The sequence below is a fragment of the Odocoileus virginianus genome, chromosome 13 (genome assembly GCF_023699985.2).
Source record: "Odocoileus virginianus isolate 20LAN1187 ecotype Illinois chromosome 13, Ovbor_1.2, whole genome shotgun sequence".
Lineage (NCBI taxonomy): Eukaryota > Metazoa > Chordata > Mammalia > Artiodactyla > Cervidae > Odocoileus > Odocoileus virginianus.
This window is the reverse complement of record NC_069686.1, coordinates 42,103,834-42,121,190: the sequence shown is the minus strand read 5'-3', so window position 1 is coordinate 42,121,190 and position 17,357 is coordinate 42,103,834. Positions and strand designations below refer to the sequence as shown.

Here is a 17,357-nt window from a genome sequence, read left to right as displayed (position 1 = left end):
GCCATACAGTGAGTTAATTGCTTAGTTAAAATGGAAAAGGCATTAAATTTGTACAATAATATATTTTGAGAGACATCATATTCACATAACTTTTATTACAATATGTTTTAATAAATTGTTTTATTTTATTATTATTTATGGTTAATTTCTAACTGGGTCTAATTCATAAATTAACTTTATCATAAGGATGTATATATAGGTAAAACATAGTATAAGTAGATTTGGTGCTATCCGTGAACTCATGACATAACAGTTGCATGTTTGATCCCTGGGTCAGGTCAGGAAGATTCCCTGGAGACAGGCATGGCTGCCCACTCCAGTATTCCTGCCTGGAAAATTCCCTGGAGAAAGGAGTCTGGTGGCTACAGTCCACAGGGTCACAAAGAGTTGGTCTTGACTGAAGTGACTTAGCATGCACAGCATACATGTGGTTTCAGGAATCCAAGGGGCTGCTGGAATATAAAGGGGCACTACTGTATGTCTAAACATGAATTTCTTTACTATCAAGCAATTAGGTAAATACATAATGTGTCTCATTTTACCTGGAATAGTTCTGGCTTAGGCCTCTTTTTCCAGTTCAATCATCAATTGTTCCATTTTTACTGTCAAAGGTGTTCAGTTTGCATAAAAATGGTATGTATGTGTGGCAATATCTAATCATCCCATTACCTTTGCTGGTCTCAAAAGGAGGACATATATTCACATTCTATTATTAAAAGATTACCATCCCTTTAGAGTTTTAGCTTTTAGCATTACATAGCCTCAGAGCAAGTTTTAGCGAGGTCAGAGAAATTATGGGTCCTTTGTTACTAGATGTTGAGTGAAGGGTAGCATCTAAGAGAATGGTGTTAAAGAAGTTTGAGCATAACTTAGTGTCTGATTCTACTGAAGACTCCATTACTTTTGAGTTATTATTATCTTTTTTTTCTAAAAATGTTGTCTTTGTAATTCAGAGCACATAAAGTGGAATTCTCCAGGCAAGAATATTGGAGTGGGTTGCCATTCCCTTCTCCAAGGAATTTTCCCAACCCAGGGATCAAAACCATGTCTCCCACACTGCAGACAGATTCTTTACCATCTGAGCCACATGGCTCAGATAAAATTTAGAAATGTTCCTTTTATCAAACCATTGAACATACTTATTTTTCTAACTTTTCTTGATTATTAATAATACTGAATATTAAATAATAACATTTGAATATCTCACTTTTACTCTGATTTATCTAGTATTAATATTTCTAATAACATTTTCCAACTTTTCCCTCCTCACCATCTTTGGTAATAGCCTAAATATTATTAATGACATAGTAGAGAAAAAAAATGTCCTTTCCAAAAGATGGAATTATTCTAAAAATCACAGAAAATTGGACATTATTGTTTAAAGAAAGATATGAGTTCTATTAGATGTAAGAGGCATAGAAGTTAAGCAAAATAGAGGGCTAATATGTATTACTTTGAAATCAGGTGGTGGGGGGGAGAACAGAACTCGTAGAACTAAGTTCTGCTGTCACTACCAGAAAGTGTCTCTGAGAAAATAAACTTATACATCCCCACCAAATAGAAAAGTGAGAGCAGGATATCTTTCCCTCTCTTAATTTGCCATTTGTTTCTAAAAAAATAATCCACCCCCACATAGATCAGTTGGAATTCATTTTGTCTACATCCTGGACAGCACGTAGAGAGACCAAAAAAAAGAAAAAAAAAAAACGCCTGGGATCTGAAAGAGGAATGTGGTAGGGCATGGGAATTGCAATGTCGTGGTGGTCACCAGAGCATATTTTGGCTTGTGTTAAAACAAGCAAGCACCGTTGGGCCTTTGGAATAGGAGCAAATTAGTCCCGCTATCAGGCTACCTATCAGAAGCTGGCTGCCTGAGAAAAACTGTGTGGGTCTGGAGCCGCAGCCCAGGGCGCTGGCAGGCCCTCTGTCAGCCCTGCTTTCTTCTGACTTGCAGTACTGTTCAGCGACCTCTGCCCCTATTGGGTGTACTGTTACAGTTCATTTCAATAATTAAACAGTTCGGGGATGGCCAGACTTTCATGTTGTCAAGAGAAAATCAGGGCAGTGGCTTTTTCTTAATACTGAAATCAGGAGTGTTTCGGTTTAATTATATTAGCTAGGGCCTGTTCATTAATTTTCCCAATCATAGGAAGACATGTTCGCAGAAAGATTGGCAATGGGTTAAAGTGGTTATTAAGGCAGGGCATTTGAAAGGAGAGGGATCCGAACTCTGACAAAATCAGATGTCTGAAATTTCAATCAAGCTCCCTGGGTTCTGATGGCAGCTTTACTCTTTGAAATAAGACAGCTTCTCTCCATCTGGAATCCCAAATCTCTCAGCGCACTGGACTCAGTCATTGGATGCCAACCCCAAATATGCCGAGTTCTCAATGCCAGAAATATAAATGCCTCCTTTCAAACTCCAAGTCATTGGTTCATGGTACCTCTTTGGAAAAGTCTCTTACATCCTCACTTACTATTACTCACTGAAGCTTTCCCACATCCCCATGTCAAGAAAGAAAAAAAAAAAAAAAGGGCAATATAATGTGCTTAGTGAAACCAGAAAATTTACCATTTTTGCTACTTTAGCAGAAGTGTTAATACTTCAACTTTTTGTTGGGGATGTCTTGGAAATTTTGCTTATTTTTTTCTCTCTGGAGAGTTTAATGTGTACCTTTATGCCCCCTTTCATTATTGGCCTGGCCTCCTTCCCAGCGCTTCCCTGCTGACTCCAGACCTATCTTGGTTATTTTGTGGTGGTAGCTGGCTCCTGGTCATTCAGACATGTTTGTGGCTTATAAGTGCATCAAATTAGATGCTACAGTCTCCTAGGTCTCCTCCCTATGCTCTGAGAAAATTTGTGCTGCTCACAAATCTTCACTTGCCTCCCTATACTTTTTTTTTCATCATCTATTTCCTTTGTGAGCTTGAGAAATGCCCCAGCTTGCCTCTACTCACAATGAAAATGGGCAAATTATAATAATTCAAAGATGTCCTACTAACCCTTTTTAATCCTTGAGGATACAGTTCATCAATGAATAGCTTTGGTGTTAAAGCTTGCAGCCAGTTGTGTTGATTATACGAAGGCTCTAGAGAATGAAGTGATGGCTATAATAACCCTATGTTTCTTTTGTGACTAGCTGAAAATTCCTATAGCGATAACCATTAGGATCTGTGCAATATTTCTCATATTTGGTTCTGCAGGGTTTTATTTTAGTTTGGCTCTGACTTCTATGCGCTCTTGAGAGCTATGCAACAGAGTGTTAAGAATGTGGATTTTGAAGCTAGATAACCTAGGCTCAAATCCTAATCTTGTTTCTTTTTATCTGTAAGACTCTGGGCAAGTTACTTAAGGTCTATCACCATTTTCTCATCTGTGAAATGGCCTTTATAAAAACATCTATTTTAGAGCATTGTTGAAATTATTAAATAATACATTTATAGAACTGAGTCTGTCACAAGGTAATGCATGTCAGTTCTTAACACCACCAGCCGTAGTCTATTATAGCATCTAAGATTCTGACTTGTAAATTTTATTTATATGCCTTTGTTCCTTTGTAAACTCTAAGAAGAAAGACTTGAGTTCTTTCCATGTGCCCTTAGTTTAGTAACACAGTGCTTTGTGCAAAGTTATTTAACACTGTCAGATGGATGGACATATGGAAATACGGACATCTAGCATTGAGGTTGGTCTTAAGCCATCATTTTAAGGTCATGAGGGGTGTTTCTAATGATATCTTCTTTCTATAATTTTCTTTATCTGTTCAGATCATGCTGCATTTCCAAGCTTGGGCATGCTCCAAGCCTTGTTTCTCCTCCACTCTCCTATCACAGTTTTCCTTCCTTTAGTCTTTCTAAGTGACTGATTATCTAGTTTGATCAGTAAGTGAAAGGAGCTTTATGTGCCATGACTTAAGATAGCTTGTATATTTTATCAGATAATTTTTTTTCTCACTGCTTCATTCCAAGGAAGTGACTAATATGGGAATTTCAGTAAGGCTGTTAGAAAAAGTATTTTTGTAGGATGTTTTTGGGCTTTAAAAAAAAATCATACCCTATAAATATCTGCCTTCTTTACCTGGGGCTAATGCTGACACTGAACAGTACTTTGTTCCAATATAGGAATGGCTAATAAATTCATACGGGATGGAAAAGTAGGGGGTGGATATTGAAAGACTGAGAGGCCACCAAGAAGCCCCTGTGGCATAAGCTGAATTATAGTTTAGCAAGAGGTTTAACACGTGTAGTTTAGCTTCCCCTCCAAACCCCAAGGGAAGTGAAGCTGGAGTGTCAACATGAAATATTCAAGCCTCATATTTTCCAGGTGTACACAAGCCAAATCTTGCAATGATATTGGCGATGTCTCAGAGTTGCAAAATAATGGAGATATTTTCAATTGAATGATTCTCTGGCTTTTTAAAGAATATCCTTTATTTCTACTGGTTCTTTCAAACTTAATATTTCAACACTGGTGAAAGGTCAAAGTGGAACTCAGACAAGTGTCACACATGTTGCTGTGGCAACAAGTATAAAAGCTAAATATATAATGCATGAAACAAGAGTTGAAAAAAAACTTTGAAATTTAATATTTACACTATGGAGGCATTTAGTAGCCAGGTTGGGAATGTGTCACTATCAGTTTTCCAAATGCCTGAATAATGGTTACAAAAATGTTGAGAGCACTGTTGAGAGGGGCCTCAAACTACAAGGGGAAGTACAAACTGCTGGTATCACCTTTTCATTATAAGCAATACCCACTCTGTGGATGCCCTGAAAAGAAGTTCATAAAAGAAGATGCAGAGGGGGAAAGGGCAAGGTATCTTGAGTTCACTCTTGGTGAAAGGGTAAGGAATGAAGGCGCCCAGCATAAGAGGTGAAAAAGGAGCATTCAAAGAGGAGAGGGGAAGATTGACAAATTTAATCCGACAGATACAAGGGAGAGAAATAATGATCACTGAAAAGTAGTTCCTGCAGAAAGATCAAACAGTGTGAAAAATGAGGAACAGAGAGGATGTATTTATTATTTACCTAATATATTCTGAGCAGAGTTGACCATGTTCTATCACACAATTAATCCTCTAATGTAGATACTTTTAGTCCCCAATTCATAAAATAATAAGTTGGGGCCCATTGAAGTAAAGTCACATGATTCATGTCAGTGCTAAATAAAATCTTAAGATTCTAAGACTCCAATGCACATTGTCTGGCCACATCTAAATTTTTTTTTTTTTGTAGTTTGTGCACTTTTCCCTGGACTTCCTGCCCCTGGGAGGGCCTATAATTTGTTCCTTAACTTCCTAGGTAAAGGTGGAAACCCTACAGTGGGTAGCATGATATGGTGAAGAGAAAGCTGTTATGGGAGTGATGGATCCCTTGGCTCTAGTACAAGTTTTGTTGCTAACTAGCTATGTCCTTTTAACCAGTAGCCTAGGTTTCTTTCTTCTTCATCTGTGACACGGGGGGCTAGGGACTCAGTATTGTCTTAAGGTAGCTTCTGGTTTCAATAATCTGAGGTTCAATTAAATTAAATGGAAGTGAACATAACTAGACAAGGGCTGGGCTTCTAAAAATGATACATTAGGGTACTCCTTAGCAAGTCAATGTTGTTAAGGTCATTTAAAAAATACTTCAAATTTAAATTCCGTTTAGAATAGCATGTTAGTAGATGCAAAATAAATTACGTGAGAATACTGAACAAATATGAAATTCAAAAGACAGATATTTCAAAACTTTTTGGAAAGCATTTGAAGGGAAGAAAGAAGGGAAGTCGGTAGGAGAAAGGTTGATTCAAATATTTTCCCCCTTTGGGGAAACAGCTGCACTACCACTGTTCTCTCCTCATACCAGAATTGTGTACTTATTTCAGAGTATGGAGCCACTTGTAGAATGTTTTCCCTATGCTTAATAGTTTAAGCAAGTAGATTATAACCCTCACTAGGTCATCCCATATTCTTTGTTTATTTCATAATTTTCCCCAAGTGCCTTAAATATTGATGATTAATCTATCTTTCTATTCCATTCAGAAACAACTAAACTAACTTAATACAAGTTACAATCTTACTCTGCCTAATCATCAGAGCTTAAATCTCTAATATATTTAAACATTTCTAAGCTATTTTCTATATATCAAGACTTCTTTAGATCTTTTATGCAGTAAGAGTGATATGAATAAATAGATTAAATTATAACTACATTATGAAATTTGATTTTCACACAGTCTTATGAAGGAGATAAAGCAGATTTATTATTTAGATGATAAATCTGAAGCACATAGAGGTTAACACACTTGCCTGAGTTTCATCAGTTAATTAGTGGAAAGATGAGTCTAGAACCCAGGTACTGTAATTCCTATTCACACTTTACTCCCTTGATGATGGCCTGCCTAATATTCTGTTTTACACTCTAGTTTGTCTTGGGGACATCATAAAACAGAAACATCAGACAGTGGAGAAATAGAATAGAAGACAGAAAATAGGATGAAAACAGCTTGCTCTGGTACTGATGCGAACATCACCAGTTAGGAGCTGTTTGGCTTCGGGTAAACTTACTCAACTTCTCTGAACTTTTTCTTCATTTGTAGAATGTGAATGATTACACATAACTTGAAAAGCTGTTGTCTGAAAGAAGTAAAGATTATCTCTTTGAATATAATTTTAATAATACTTTTATTAATAAAAATGTTGAATCCAACTTAATAATTTTATACTTTATATATATCACCTATAGTACTATAACTGTAAAGCCCAATCTTTACTTGTCCTTGTTTCTGTCATACAATAGAACATATATAATTTAAGTAATTTCAAGTTTATTCACTTTTAGTTTTAATATAATTTGTTTTCTGTAATTAGGTTTATAACATGGTTATGTTATCAGAAGGAAAACAAACATTTAAAAATCAATATGGTCTTTCTATCCCTAGATCTTTCATTCCTCCTTGTGCCTACAGAAAACAGCACACTTCTTTGATCAGTGGTCCATTTTTTTACTTAGAGTATAATTGCTTTACAACGTTGTGTTACTTGCACAATGAAGTGAATCAGCTCTAAATATGCATAAATCCCCTCCCTCGTAAGTCTCCCTCCCAAGCCTCATTCCTCCAGGTCATTACAGGACACCAAGGAGCTGAGTTCCCTGTGCTATGCAGCAGCTCCCCACTAGCTGTCCAGTTGACCCACTGTAGTGTACCTCTGTCAATGCTACTCTCTCAGTTCGTCCCAGCCTCTCCTTCCCCTGCTGTTGTCTCCACAAGTCCATTCTCTACGACTGCATCTCTATTCCTGCCCTGCAAATGGGTTCATCGGTCATTTTTCTGAATTCCACATATGTGTGTGTGTGTGTATGTGTGTGCACATGACTCAGTCATGCCTAACTCTTGCGACCCCACAGACTGTAGCCTGCCAGGCTCCTCTGTCCATAGGATTCTCCAGGCAAGGATACTGGAGTGGATTGCCATTTCCTGCTCCAGGGGATCTTCCCAACCCAGGAATCGAACCTGAGTCTCCTGCATTGCAGGCAGACTCTTTACCGACTGAGCTACAAGGGAAGCCCATTTCATATCTATACATTAACATATGATATTTGTCTTTCTTTTTCTGACTTACTTCACTCTGTACGACATACTCTAGATTCATCAAAAATCTGTAAACAATAATTGCTGGAGAGAATGTGGAGAAGAGGGAACCCTTTTATATGGTTGGTGGGAATATAAATTGATACAATCAGTATGGAGAACAGTATGGAGGTTGCTTAAAAAATTAAAAATAGAATTACCATTTGACCCAACAATCCCACTACTGGGCATATACCCTGAGAAAATCATCATTCAAAAAGACACATGTACCTCAGTGTTTATTGCAGCACTATTTACAATAGCTAGGACACAGAAGCAACCTAAATGCTCATCAACAGATGAATGGATAAGAAAGATATAGTCCCTATATACAATGGAATATTACTGAGCCATAAAAAGAATGAAATTGGGTCATTTGTAGTAATGTGGATGAACCTAGAGTCTATGATCAGTGGTTTTTGAAGTGTGGTCCCCAACCAACAGAATCAGCACCACCTAGGAACTTGAAGGAAAAGATGAAGTTTCTAGGATCTCTTACCAGACCTACTGAATCAGAAATTCTGGGGTTGAGGTCTAGTTATCTGTGTTTTTAAAAGGTTTCTAGGTGGTTCTGACTCATGTTAAGATTGGAGAACCAATGCTTTTGATTAGTGTAACTACTATATTTCAAGTTCAGTTCAATCACTCAGTCATGTCTGACACTTGGCAACCCCATGGACTGCAGCACGCCAGGCTTCCCTTTCCATCACAACTCCTGGTACTTGCTCAAACTCACGTCCATCGAGTTGGTAATGTCATCCAATCATCTCATTCTGTCGTCCCCTTCTCCTGCCTTCAATCTTTCCCAGCATCAGGGTCTTTTCCAGTGAGTCAGTTCTTTGCATCAGGTAGCCAAAGTATTGGAGTTTCAGCTTCAGTATCAGTCCTTCCAATGAATATTAAGGACTGATTTCCTTTAGGATTGACTGGTTGGATCTTCTTGCAGTCCAAGGGACTCTCCAGAGTCTTCTCCATTATCAATTTTTTCAAAAGCAATTCTTCAGTGCTCAGCTTTATGGTTCAACTCTCATATCCATGCATGACTACTGGAAAAACCATAGCTTTGACTAGATAGACCTTTGTTGGCAAAGTAATGTCTCTACTTTTTTATATGTGGTCTGTGTTATTCATAGCTTTTCTTCCAAGGAGCAAGTGTCTTTTAATTTCATGGCTGAAGTCACCATCAGCAGTGATTTTGGAGCCCAAGAAAATAAGTCTGTAATATTTAAAATAAATCTTGCCAAATCCACAAATATTCAGTGAAGGGCTACTAAAGGTAAGGTACTGGGCACCCAAGTAAAGGATTCAAATATAAAGCAGGTCTTGTGACTCCTCATTCTGACTTTTTACAGTCTAGAAACAAATAGGGAAGGAGAAAGGACTGTGTCAAGTACACAAGTATTTAAAGCCCACATCATCCACCAAGTCAGAAATGGCAATTCTCTTCAGGATCCAAGGATGTCCCTCTCTGTAACAATGTAGACTTATCCCACATGCCCGAGAACTGGGCCTTGACAGGATATGTTCCTCTCCTGCTAGCATCGTGGATCAGGAACATACCTCAGAACAGTCAGGAGAAGGAGAGGGAACACAGTATTTGTTCAGTCACAAGACGTCTCTCAGGAGACAAGGTGATACCTTTTGTACTTAGCTCCTTGAGCAAACATACGTTAGAGGAGGGATGGTGAAAGAAAGGAACAGGCCAAAAAAAGGAGGTGGAAGTGGTGGTTCCATGTAGATAAGGTGCAAAACTCCCTCTGAAGGCACCCCAGCCCCGTGGCAGTCCTGTGGGTGGTTGTCTCAATAAGTGGGGGAGAAGCTGCCACTACCTGGAGGACATTCCCTGAGTGTGTGTCATCAGCAAGCGGTTCCCGAACAGAGACTTCGCATTATTTTGAAGTCATAAAAAGTTGGGGTTACACTCCCACAATGTATATTTGTTTGGGTATTTATTTTTAAAACTTTTATAAATGTACACTCAGTAAGACACAGACAATAGCATTTAAAGGATAAACACATACCAATAAAATGGCTAATATTGTCTTTACAAGCTCATTGGTCTGCCCTGCTCACTTCACTGTGGAAGCTCCTGTTTCTGACTTAAGTGAAAAGGAGTTGGGTTTGCAGTGGGAAAGGAAAGATAGGTTTGCTCACTGTGTCCTCAAGCCGCGGTGATCCAAATAGATGCGTAAAGGTTGCAGTTAATACATATATGAATATGCTTGGTCCTGTACATACTAAGAGTATAAAATAAGCTTTCCCCCATCCCGGTACTTTCTCACCATGTTCCTTGAGAATCCAGCACAGTTTTGTCTAGTGGCGGGGTGGTCACCATGGCATGTGAGGACAGGAATGTCTCTAAAGGGACTTAAACATATTTGGCTGACACAGTACCCTTTTCCCCATGACTCACAAACCCACAGTTCCATAAACAAGACAAAACAAAATGATATAAAATTAGCCCTGTGTTTGTGGGTGCTTTGGAAAGGTGGGAGGGTGTTAAGTTACTTGGAGAAACCCAAGGAAGGTTTAAAGGTAGATTTTTAAATAGCCATTTGGTAAAGAAGAATTCAGGGAACACAAGGAATTGGGGCCAGATATGACTCATAATCATTTGAAGAAATCTTGAGTAGGTTTTGGATTAATTTCTGTTTCTGTTAAGTGTGTGTGTGTGTGGTTTATGTGCAGCAAGGTCAGATACATGAAGAAGGTGGTTTTTTTGGAGGGAAAACAGCAGGAGAAATAAGTCAGTTTGATCTAGAAATAAGAGCCAGGCAGTTCAGAAGGCGCTCTCAGGTTCTTCAGGCTGGGGATTTAACCTATCCCAGAGAGAATATCCATATTATTTATAATCATGCAACCCAAGTCAGAAAATCAAGAGGCTTCCCATGGTATCTGTTTTGGGGCTGAATATCCTCTCTGTATAATGAACTGCCTAATACTATTTTACTTTAGGGCACAGGATCATGACATTCAAATCCTTCTCCCCGTGTCCTTTCATATTTACCTTGTGAGTACTCACCTTAATGTGGCAAGCATTGTCACATTTGCTGTGACTACATGGTCAAGATCAGGACGACTAAATCCTTGCACACAGTCATTTATCTCCACTGCATGAATTGTAGCAGTTTATGTAGAAAAGAGAATATGCCCCAAAAATATATGCTTATTAGTAATTTCAGATGGAAACCAATGATGTATGTAGTCTATTTTTTGTGAACCAAACTTGACTATGTGTGAGGCTCAAGAATTCCTTTGGTTTGTTATTAATTAGAAGGAAGAAGACCCCAGACCCCATTAGTACTGTGAGAGGGAAAAGTGAGATGGGAGGTGGTCCAGTAGACAAGCTACCTCAAAGAGAATTTTTCATGTAGAAGTAACAGCTTCTAACACTGTCTGTTTCCTCTCACAAGTGAAAATCACTTGTGAGACACTAGTATAGGTCTTGAGGATGAAATGTGAGCAGAGGGAAGGGGGACAGGGCCTATATTGCTTTTCATAATTTACAATAGTTTACTTTTTTGTTTGTATGAAAATTATCACTTTCAAAAGTCATTGGGAATCCTCAAATACTAGATCTCTATATTTGAGGAGTAAATATGAACCAAACTAAAGATACACTATCATCTTCTATAATAATCTTGATTTGTCAATCAGCTTTACTATCATTATTGGAGCAAGTATATAAATATGTTCTTCACACAATTCAGAGAAGCATTTTGGAAGCCTTCTGGATTCTTAAGTTTTCACATTCCTAACCAAGGATGTAAAAATCCATTTCATTTCAATTCTCAATTCTGCTCTTTAGTGGTGACTTCTTGGAATACATGTTGAAAATAATTCCTATACCATAAAATTTCCACAATTAATTTGCAATGTCTTCCACTGGAATATAAAATGGGAATGGATGGATGTATTCATGTATTTGACATTCAAGAAGAATGGGAGTAGGAAGTGAAAAGAGTAAAGAAGAATAACAAAGGCTAGTAGATATTTATAGTGTAAACAGAAAGTGAAATAGGCAGAAATATCATATGAAGAAAAGGAAGATTCCCAAGGAAAGGACAAGATTTATCCTTCAAGATCACACAGCAAGCAAGTACCAGATAATTGATATAAAACAATTTCATTATGTTGTTATCAAAAAACTTCAAATCAAAAGATACTAAAAATAGGCTCTAGTGAGAACAACTTTGTGACTCTTTGATGTAGGACAAATTCAGGAAAGAGGCATTGGAGCCCTGCGAGTGAATTTTCCCAAAGCATTATAAAAGGCTTGGGACAGTGCACATTCCTTCTCACGGTCTCTACCTTTTCCCTGCTTCCTTTCTGCTACTGCTGCTTGTTTATAGCTGATCATTTAAGGCTTCTTCCTTTGAATGAATTCTTTAGCCTTTGACTTGCCTGTCACCACTGAGTTTTATGCCTTTGTTATAAGGCAGTGAGCTTGCTCCACACACAGTCCAAATTGAGCAAAACCCCCTTCAAAAGCCCCCCAAATGATAGTATTGTCCTTTTTAACGTACACTTAGAGAATGAAACAATGTTTCATCCCTTGTGTTAGAACAGCTGGAATGAAATGAATAGAAGGGATTGAGCAGTTCTGCAAAATCTTTGATAATAGAGAAGTCCAAGTGTTCCCCATCAGCAGTTGAATGATAATTTCTCTGGTATGAGTGATGTAACCAAGTGGTTGCATATTACTGCCCCATTCTTTCTTGTCCCAAAACACCCTTGGAAATGCAATGCTGCATCTCAATGGGATTTTCCAGTACAAAAATTCTTTTCAAATAACATAATTGTGGATACACACCACTCCTACAGAGGTAAGTATACTGAAGATGTGCCAAAACATTAGAGCAGAAATTCAGTTCCCATGGCACACAAACAGGAATCTAACCATTTGCTGCAATAAATACATTTTTGTGGACTCAGAGATGATAAAGTATACACCCTCTATATGACTCAAATTGCTTGTTCATTTGTTTTGGAGTAGAACATCCTGAAGATGAAGCAGGAGAGAAAAATATACAGGAATACAGATTTTTTTTTTTTTTTTGCTTCACAGCTGAAATTAATATATTTCTATTTCTATCTAACATAGGAAACCTTTAGGTGTGAGTAGTGATGTAAATAAATAATTTGTTGCTACACATTGAAAGTCAAGTTCTTCCTTGACTTTCAGAGATTATGTAAATTAAACGAACAAAATAAATAGCAGCAATAAAAAAAATCTTCTAATATGAGATTCAACCAAAATGTTGTTCAGGGAAAAAAAAATGGTAAAATAGTTGCAGAAAAAATGAACATAATAGTTGGATGTCAAATTTCTGGAAAGCGTGTTATATACATAGCAGTTGCATAAACCTACCCTTAGACATGTGAAGATCTATTATGTACAACACAAAATGAACATAATCTGGATGGGTTTAGAAGTAAAATTTAGAACCAGTGGGTAACGCATAGAGGGACAGATATCAACTTAAGAAAGTATGTTTTAACTACATCTACTCAACAGCAATGATGATCAGTATCACTGGGAGTTCTTCAGCAGAGACAGGAGTAAGGAAGGCTAAAGGACTTCCTATCATCATTCCTAAATTTCCAGGTGTGATAATGAATCTACAATGGTGCAATTTGTACTTGAGGAAGCTGATTCACTTAGGAGCAACATGAAGAATGGAATATAAAGATTTCTTCTTTCTTCTTCTGTTAAGAGCTGGGAAGTGGGAGGTAAGGAAGGGTTGGACCATGGATCACTCTCCAGAGCTGTAGGCTTCACTGGATACTTGTTTTGATCTAGCTCTCATTCCTCCCCTCTTCTGAGGGCAAGAGTAAGACTGATTTTTTAGGGAAAAAAATCTCTCATTCCTTCCCTCTCTTTGGGTAAAAGTCACCCTGATTTTTAGAAGGAAGAAAAACCCATTCTCTCTTACTCTTACATCATTCTATTGAGGTTCATATCCCTCAGTTCTAGAAGAAATCTTGACATGGGTTTCCTCATTAAAATAATGACTTTCATGACTACAGTGATTGGTTAAGCAATGAATGTGTGATTCATAACCTGGCCAATAGGGTTAAATGAGGAGTCTCTATGCTACAGTTGTTGAGAGGTTATAGCAAAATCCTAGCACTTCTGGAAGCCATCTTGGTATCATGACTGAAGAGCTTATGTTAAAGTCAACTCAGGGTAAAACAGCTGAGATGGAGGCAAAGTAAAAAAAAGTTAAATTATGTGTAAGCTTTTGAAAGTGGCCATATTAAAACTAACTCTACCTTTAGAATGTTTATTTTTGAATTCTTCTCCCCCTAAATGACTGTTGTTCTTCAGGTTATGTGAGCGGGTTTTCTGTTGTGTGTGTGCTGTGCTTCGTTGCTCAGTCATGTCCAACATTTGTGACCCCATGGACTGTAGCCCACCAGGCTCCTCCGCCCATGGCGATTCTCCAGGCAAGAATACTAGAGTAGGTTGCCACCCCCTCCTCCAGGGGACCTTCAACCCAGGGATCGAACCCAGGTCTGCTGCCTTGCTGGTGGAATCTTTGCCATCTGAGCCTCCAGGGAAGCCTAAGAATACTGGGTGGGTAGCCTATCTCTTCTCCAGGGGATCTTCCTGACCCAGGAATTGAACTGGGGTCGCCTACACTGCAGGTGGATTTTCTTAAAAGCTGAGCTACCAGGGAATGCTGCCAAAGTGTTTTGATTACTACAGCAATGTCCAACGAGAAGCATAGTGTCAAGTCCTTGGACAGCCACCAGTCACCAAGGGCCAGGAAAAAAGCAATAACAAATTTGGTCTCCTCACAGTTTTTTTAGGACCTGGTACTGAATTACATTCACTACTGATCTAACCAGATTCTCTCTTCACATTATTGATTAAATTTTGATTTTTTTTTCTCTCAACCTCTGCTAAATAATTTAGTTTTCTTTTACTTTTTCCAAACTGATCACATCTGATTTCCTTTATTCCAGATTTCAGTTCATCTTACATTTTTATAGGCCCAGATATGCAGATGTAATTTGGTGCAGAGAAAGAAGTTGATAATTAAATTGATTTAAAATGTTTACCTGTTATTGTCTTACTGTATGCCACCCTCCCCATTTCCTTATTCCTGTATTATTTATTATTTTTTATTACTATGGAGTTTTGTATTATCTTTGTGTTTCATTTGCATACTCTAGAAACTGGGAATTACAATGATGTAGTATTTATACAAACACTTTGTGTGTGTTTTGATATTTGTAAATTTTAAATTCTCCTTAAAATACTTTGGTCAAGCCCCTGGTAAATATTGTTTTTATTTGCATTGGAATTTAATTCAATTTGATTAGACACAATTTCTGATACATAATGAATCCTTAAGCAGATGTATTTTCTTTCTGTTTTGTTTCTGGTAGAGCGTGCCTTGCAATGACAGAAGAAAGCATGATGAGGAAGCTCAAGAAGTAGGAAAATGAAAATTTAGTATGTCAGCATCATGAGGTAGGTAAATGCTATGAGTTTCTTAATTTCTCACCTTTTTAAAATTTTTTTTATTGAAACATAGTTGATTTATAATATTGTGTTACTTTCTGGTATATAGCAAATTGATTCAGTTATACATATATATGTATATTCTTTTTATATTCTTTTCCATTATGGTTAATTACAGGATGTTGAGTATAGTTCCCTGTGCTATACAGTAGGACCTTGTTGTTTATCCATTCTGTATATAATATTTGACATCTGTTAATCCCAAACTCACAATCCATCCACCCCCCACCCCCTCCTCTGTCTTGGTAACAATAAGTCTATTCGGTATGTCTGTGAGTGTATTCCTCTTTCATAAGCAAGTTCATTTGTATCATAATTTAGATTCCCCACACAAGTGTTATCATATGGTATTTGTCTTTCTCTTTCTGAATTCTCTTAGTATGATCATCTCTAGTCCATCCTTATTGCTGCAAATAGCATTGTTTCATTCTTTTGTTTAACTGCTGAATAGTATTCCACCATGTATATATAACACATCTTCTTTAGCTATTACTCATTTGTCCATGGACATTTAGGTTGCTTCCATGTCTTGTCTATTGTAAATAGTGTTGCTGTGAACATAATGGTGCATGTATATTTTTGAATTATAGTTTTGTATGGATGTATGCCCAGGAGTGGATTTGCTGTTCACATGAATACTCCATTTTTATTTTTTTGAGGAACTTCCAAACTGTTTTCCATAGTAGTTATACCACAACTTCTTACTGTTGACTGTTGGGAGAAAAACCTAGGAACTCATCTCTTATGAAATAGTGAAGGAAATTAGTACCTTTTTATGATTGCAGTGCTTCTTAATTTTTCAATAGTGATACATGCATGGAAAACAATAATACTTCTCCTGAATACTAAAGTTGAAAGACAGATTGCTGTCACTGAGGGGACTGGCTCAGGTTCCAGCTCATCTAGTCTTATCCGACTAGTCTTAGGGCAGAAGAAAGCAACAGTTTGTGTTTACGTTTAACTTCAAATGATCACCAAAATTAATTATTCTGAAGTTTTGTTGCTTTTAGTGACCAAATGATTCCAAGAGGAGCAGAACTCCTGTTTATTTTCCTGCTCAGTTCCATTTCAAACCTTTTCAGTAAAGAGAGAGTGAGAAGATCATTTTAGTATTGCAAATGCTTGCTGAGATAAGAACAGTTTGTTCATATGGAATTATCCCACATAAGCATCTCCTTCTTTTAAGAGGAGCTACCATGTACTTCAGTGGTTTAGAATCTTGTTTATAGAAGGCTTTAAAGTGTGTCTTTTCTTGCCTTCATTTAATCATATGTCAAATATAAATATAACAGCTAGGACCTCTGACTTTGTATAAGAATGTACTAAATCTAGAAAGTTATGGTTGAAGGTTACACCTGCAGGAATGTAAAAGTGTTCCTTTTATCTGAGGAATAGTGCAGATAACATATGCAAAAACTATAGTAAAAAGCACATACATTTTTTTCTTTATGGTCTCCCTAAACACTTTATTAATACAAAACCAAAGAGCCAACATAAAGATCAAATTGAAGTTTAGAAAAAAGAAATATTATATTTGCATAGTTGAGAGAAGTCTGATTTAGAATTCAGGGACTATGGGATTTAGCCTGGCTTTGACTCTCTACTCTATCCTCTGCCAGGAGGCAGTTTAGACAGAGAGTGCTCAGCTGAAATGATTGTGGGAATCACTGGTCAGGCTTGTTAGAAATACAGATTCCCGGGTGGAACCTACTCTTAGAGATTCTGACTCAGCCAGTCTGGCGGGAGGGCAGGGTGAGTGAGAGGGTATGTATTCACATACCCAGTGAAGCTAATGTGCTGATTCTTGAAAATTCACTGGTCTAGGTCTCAGTTGTCCTTGTCTTTATAATGCAGAGATCTCATTAGGCCTATTGATTATAGACCCCAAAATTAAAGGAGGCAACAATTTCTACTTTTGAAAGGGGAAACAATATCTGATTATAAGTTCCATATGTTAAAATAATAATGCAATTTTAATTTATATTAATAATAGAACTATATTTCTCACAAATGCTTTGTAAGAAAATACAAGATGAATATTGGTATTGGGGTCCAGAAATGGTGATAAAAGCATTGAATGTCTAAATTTATCTAGCTGGATGGCAGGAAAGGTAGGACTAATCTTGTCTCACAACTTAAAAGCCTATTTTCTTTCATTTATAGTTCACAGCTTTTTATAAGTGAACCATATTCTCTTACAGCCTGTTATTA

General features: G+C 37.4%; 1 long non-coding RNA gene across 2 annotated transcripts in view; it reads left to right on the top strand.

Moving 5' to 3' along the window:
• LOC139038066 (uncharacterized) overlaps positions 1-17,357 on the top strand; it is a 338,509-nt gene that overhangs the window by 165,688 nt on the left and 155,464 nt on the right. For both annotated transcript variants that reach the window (XR_011490990.1, XR_011490989.1), the window contains exon 2: positions 15,011-15,095. This is a non-coding gene — a long non-coding RNA (uncharacterized lncRNA). The remainder of the gene's footprint in view (positions 1-15,010; positions 15,096-17,357) is intronic.